The sequence below is a fragment of the Astatotilapia calliptera genome, chromosome 14, assembly GCF_964374335.1.
Source record: "Astatotilapia calliptera chromosome 14, fAstCal68.1, whole genome shotgun sequence".
Classification (NCBI taxonomy): domain Eukaryota; kingdom Metazoa; phylum Chordata; class Actinopteri; order Cichliformes; family Cichlidae; genus Astatotilapia; species Astatotilapia calliptera.
Window position 1 is genome coordinate 29,627,929 of NC_137435.1, and position 6,000 is coordinate 29,633,928.

General features: G+C 40.4%; 1 pseudogene across 1 annotated transcript in view; it reads left to right on the top strand.

Annotated features, from left to right (window-relative positions):
• LOC145419933 (polypeptide N-acetylgalactosaminyltransferase 17-like) overlaps positions 1–5,512 on the top strand; it is a 29,906-nt pseudogene extending 24,394 nt beyond the window's left edge. The window contains exons 9-10 of the transcript XR_013901191.1: positions 2,959–3,120; positions 4,110–5,512. The product of XR_013901191.1 is annotated as a polypeptide N-acetylgalactosaminyltransferase 17-like (transcript). The remainder of the gene's footprint in view (positions 1–2,958; positions 3,121–4,109) is intronic.
• Positions 5,513–6,000: the final 488 nt, after the last annotated feature.

Genomic DNA, 6,000 nt, shown 5'->3' on the forward strand with positions numbered 1-6,000 from the left:
TCCTTTTATTGAGGTTACATGAATATGCATAAGTTCGTTAACATATGACGTCTACATACACACAAAGAGTAATAAATTCAAATTCAAATTTTATTTGTCACATACACAGTCATACACAGTACGATATGTAGTGAAATGCTTGGACAACTGCTCGTGACCTAAAGAAAACAAAAAAGGAAAGGCTATGAATAAGGTAGGAAATAAATATGAAAAATTAAAAAGGGGTAAATTTAACTAGGAAGGAATAAAATATAAATTAAGGTTAAAAATGAAATAACTGTACAACACAAATTAGAATGAAGGGTAAATTTAACTGGGAAGAATAAGATAAAATATATAAATTAAAGTTGAAAATAAAATAACTGTACAACAAAATACACCAATACACAGTATAGAACTATATAAGAATGTATGAAGAAATCTAAATATAAATAAATATATACACAATAACAGCAGCTGTACAAGTATTAACCGGAAATGAAGAATATAGTGACCAGTGTTGTGCAAAAACAAAGTCCAGAAAGTCCAGTGTGTGTGTAAGAACTGTATGTGTGGGTCAGTACTGTGTGGTGGTGTGATTGAGAGACCGTATCGCCTGCGGGAAGAAGCTCCTCCTCAGTCTCTCTGTGTTGGTCTTCAGGGAGCGGAATCGCTTTCCTGACCTCAACAGAGAGAACAGTCTGTTGTTGGGATGGCTGAGGTCCTTCACGATCTTCCTGGCCTTGGTCCAGCACCGCCTGCTGTAGATTGAGTGCAGGTCAGGGAGCTCGGAGCGGATGGTGCGCTCAGCTGACCGCACAACCCTCTGTAGAGCTCGTCTGTCCTGCATGGTGCTGTTCCCGAACCAGGTTAAGATGTTTCCCGCCAGGATGCTCTCTATGGTGCACGAGTAAAAGTTCCTGAGCACTTTGGAGGGCAGTTGGAAGTCTCTCAAGCGTCTGAGGTGGTAGAGACGCTGACGGGCCTTTTTCACCACGGTGTTGATGTGACAGGACCATGACAGGTCCTGCGTGATGTGAACTCCGAGGTATTTGAAGCTGTCCACTCTCTCCACTGGGCACTCGTTGATGACGGGGGTCTGGTAGTTCCTCTCCTGCTTAGTGCTGAAGTCCACTATCAGCTCCTTTGTCTTACTGACGTTTAGAAGGAGGTTGTTCCTCTGGCACCAGTTCTCCAGATTCCTAATCTCCTTCAGGTAGGCCGTCTCGTTGTTATCAGAGATCAGGCCCACCACGACGGTGTCGTCAGCAAACTTGATGATGGTGGTGGAGCTGGTAGTGGCCACACAGTCATATGTGTACAAAGAGTACAGCAGGGGGCTCAGAACACACCCCTGGGGGGCTTCAGTGCTGAGAGTGGTGGAGGCTGAGACATGTCCGCCCATCCTTACTGCGTGCGTGTGTGTGTGTGTGTGTGTGTGTGTGTGTGTGTGTGTGTGTGTGTGTGTGTGTGTGTGTGTGTGTGTGTGTGGACTGCTGATCAAAGGGTCAAACATCCTTGGTCAGGAAGAGGGTAGCCTCCCCCTCACCCTAGATGGTTCATCCTAGATAACACGGTGAGGAAGTCCTGCAGTTCATCTAAACAAAGACTAGACTAGAACAGACGCAACTACGTTAATCCTACCATAAAACAATAAAACACGGTATGACCTCTCATGCTCCCAAAGTGCTGTCTAATACACACACAGTTTGCAGACTATCAAGGATCAAAACCTCTACCAATCTACAATTAATTACAAAACTCTAAGCATATATAAGTAAATATTTCTAAGCATAAATGACAATCAACAATACAAATCGAACAGCCGCATCACACTTTCTTCACAAGACATGCTTCAGTTGCATTTTTTAAAGTTATCCTTTTGATGGAACAAAAAGTCTTCAGTTTTTATTAGACCACCAGTTTTTCACACTTGCACTTCCACGGAGATAAAAGCGACCCCATGGTGTCTTAGCGTGGGTTCTCTCCAGGTAGTCCGGCTTCCTCCCACAGTCCGATGACATGCACGTTAGGTTAAATGGTGACTGGCTGTAGGTGTGTATGCAAAACAGATAAAGCACATAAGTGCATAAAATAAAGTGCGATATGAATATCTGTGAAAAGATGAATGTAACTTGTAGTGGTCAAAGATACTAGAAAAACATTTTAATAAATACTCTGTTCTTAAGAAGAAGCAGTGACATCTAGGGACCACAAGTGGGATTTTTTAAGATTTTGAGTCCAAACGCTGTTAAATCACCTAACTTTTGTATGATGTACTGCAAACAGGATGCAGTTACTCTGCAAAAAGACCCAAACTGGGCTGACTGGGTGGTTGATGGAAAGCTTTATCTTTATATCTTTTGCAAGGCATTGCAACCACTATTCATGCTTTGTTAGGAACAGAATGCGATATAAACAATTTCCCAATCAGTCTTTATCGTCAGCACACTCAAAGCCTCAGAGCTAGATGCAACCAAAGGAACTGTTTTATCTGCACTGCTAAAGTGGAAATTACTATTAATCTGAACGAAAAAGCTGAAGTGAAAGACACAAAGGTTAGAAAACAGAGCGGGAAGAATCTGACTCACTTCTGCTTTTTCTTTCTGTCAAGTTGAGAAAACTGCAGAATTTGGTGTTTATAAAATGTTAGGGCTATATGTGGGTTAGAACTCTGCTGAAACAACACTGTGATTAGCAGTGATGTACAGGAAAATCTTTGTGTTTAGCACTCAGTGAAGAACAAAGACATGTTTTGCCTCTCAGCAGTATTGGGAACAACACCATCCTCTTGTTCAAAGCAGCAAAAAAAAAACCCAACAGCTTGCATAATCAAGGAAAATTCCTGCCAGGTTACCTTCAACTTGTACATCATCACATACTTATTTCATCGTTAGCTAATAAAGAGAAGAGTATTCACTCAGCCAGTTCAGTAACTTTCCGTTTACTGTATGTGTGACGTATCTGTTTTCCTCTTAGTTAGGACGCTACACTAAAGAAGGTCAGCTGTTTCTGGGACCCCTAGGCAGCACTGGTGAGGACACTCGTTGTGTGGTGTACGATCAGATGAGCAACTTTCCTCAGCTCCTCAATTGTGAAAAGGTGACCAACGTGAAACAGAAGACATGGCATTTCTCTCAGGTCAGAAGTGTAAAGAAATCTCTTTTTCAATGATATAACTGAGTGTTTATAAGAGAAACTAAAATTTACTGGCATAGAGTTGAGAGGAAAAGTATCTATATGTCAGATTTTAAAAGGGACCTATTGAGCTCATGTCTGGGTCCATTCTTTTTTCTCTTGGACTCTAATATGAGAGTAGCTTTGCATGAATCTTCATTTCTCTCATACTCAGCATTGCTGCAGCCCCGTAGTTCATGCTTTATCTGACAGAACCGCCTTTATATTCCGAATACCTCCGTTGAAGCCACCTTTCTTTGTGTTAAAACCCTCACAAACAGAAGGTTTTAACACCAGTAGGACAGATCTGTCTGTTTGTGATGACTATATTAGGATATCATCTCTGCTATTACTGAAATCAAAGCAGTCTGGTTAACGGGGATTATTTGCACATAAATTGAGACTTTGGCTATGATTAATATGAACAATAACTGTTGTAAAATTATATTTATGCTAGAAAATAAGGGGTCCTCTTAAGACAACTAAACCCAGACTGCTTAAAGGGTAACAAGCGACTCAATATACCTTTTACTTTGGCATTGATTCTCTTTTTCTTTTAATGTGAAAAACCTTTTGTAAGTCAATTTTCTGTTGGTCTTTTAGTTCTGTTTGGGTAACCTTTAAAAACTAAAGAGTTACAGCCTGTAGCACGGGAAGAGGAGAGCTTGAACAGTGATGCTGCAGACCTTCTGCCACATCGATTCTTTGTCACACAGCAGGACAAGCAGTGAAGAGTCCTGCAGACGTAGAAGTCTTAGGGAAATAGGGAGACCTTACTTATTTTATATAGATGTAAGGTAAAAAGTTAGTGCCATTTGTTTAAGAAAGAGGTTGCAACAGTTCACATAAGGCCCGGTCTGGTTACATACTGTTCTGTCACCATCACGCATTGTTCACAGACCATCTGTGAAATCTGTTAAAACCAAAGTATTGTATCTCCTTCTGCCTTGCAGAACGAATCGATCATAAATCGGGCTACTGGACGCTGTCTGGAGGTGGTGCCGGCTAATGTTTACTCCGGCCACCTGCTGGTCCTGCAGCCCTGCTCGGGGCAGAGGTGGACCATCAAGAACACTATGAAGCAGTGATCGCCTGGCCAGTTTCATTGGGACCAATTACAAAGGCTATTTCCAAGAGCTGTCACCTGACGTTACCTTGGCCAGTGGACAATCAATGATGCGGGGGCTCCTTAGCTTTTGAAATAAGACTCAAAAATAGATGGCTTTAAGGAGACGAGTGATGAGGTGGTTTGGAAACAATTGATGTTTTTTTGTTTTTGTTAGTTTTTTTTTAAAAACATGGACATTCAACGTGGTGAAAGTTTAGCATGAGGACCATTTCTCTATATGAATTTTACAAACTTTCAATGTGATGTTGCCATAATTCCTGTGTGCCACTTCTTTACAGTGTTTAAGTTTTAGTAGACATTTAATCGACCAAAAGCGTGTTCTTTCTTATGTGAAGGGGAAAAAAAGTTTCCATCTTCCATCAGTCTTTCTGCAATATTTCATTCATTTTGTGCCACGGACCGGCCCTAAATAACTAAAATGTGTTCATAACACACGGGAAAAGACACAGGGGAACTGAGGTAACGATAAAAACAATAAATATGAACGATAAAACGAAGAAAAAAACCCCCGGTAAACCATAAATTGCACACCTGAACCTCAACACTCGCGGCCCGGTACCAAACGACTCACGGACCGGTACCAGTGCATGGCTCGGGGGTTGGGGACCGCTGGTCTATGGTACTTAGAAATTAAGGAATGGCTACTCGTGACAGGAGAAAATTTTACACAGTTTAGCAAAAATGCCTGAAAAGTGATTCTTATGTTTTTCAGAAAATTCAAATCCTTGTAAATATTTATAATTTGAAGAAAAATATGCTAAAAATATTACTTGGTGTACTTTTTTTTTCAAATCACCCCAACAAGGACTCTGGGCTAAATCTCACTTCTATGTTTTATGGATTCTGACTTTTATTGCTATTTTTCCACCAAGCATTCTGTAGCATCAGATGCAATATATCTCGTAGCATGAAGTACTGTAAGCAGTTGGGTACAAAGTTTCTTTGCGCTAAGTTAATTTATTTGGTTAACTGCTGTGTGCCATAACTACTGAAAACCTAGTCAAACATAGGAAGCACTTTTTTGGACAAAGGGTTGGAACATGAACGAGAGAGGAGGATTGAATCAGGAATGCACAAAAGTACCAATAGTGGAAATGCAGGAGGCCTTAAAGGCTGAAATTATTAACGTACTGAGATGTATATGATGTCATATATTAAATTGCATAAGTGTGATCAGCTGGATTTTTGCTCCCAAGATTGTCTTCCAATAAACAACTGGTTTCCTGGGTTGTGCTTTGTTACTGTGTTTTAGGATACATCTGCAGTCTTTAAATTTGTCATACTTTAATTAGTATGCTTATTTTTTTCAGTTTAATTTTATTTTCAAGCTTGTTTGTAATTTTTTGCTGCTAAACTCATGCTTTATTTTGCTTTTCTGGACTATAAATAAGGTAGAGACAGCAAAGATGAGCTACCATGCTGGCCTGCTCTCCTTTTAACTGCTCCATCCATTTTCATGGTTGTGGTCAAAATATTTTCGGCATGCTGTGAGATTAGTCCTCAAAATCATCCCCCAAAATAGACTACTTCAAAAGAGATTTCACCCTCAGCTTCCAGCTGCATGGCATCTGCTGTAACTTACACCAACTCGACTTAAGAGTACTTTCATCACATTTTTTATAAAAGCGCTTCTACACAATATTACCCAGCCACAAATAAAGCAGCCAGGTGGCCGAACATTAAAGGGACTGTTCTATAAATGACAAGTTATGGGT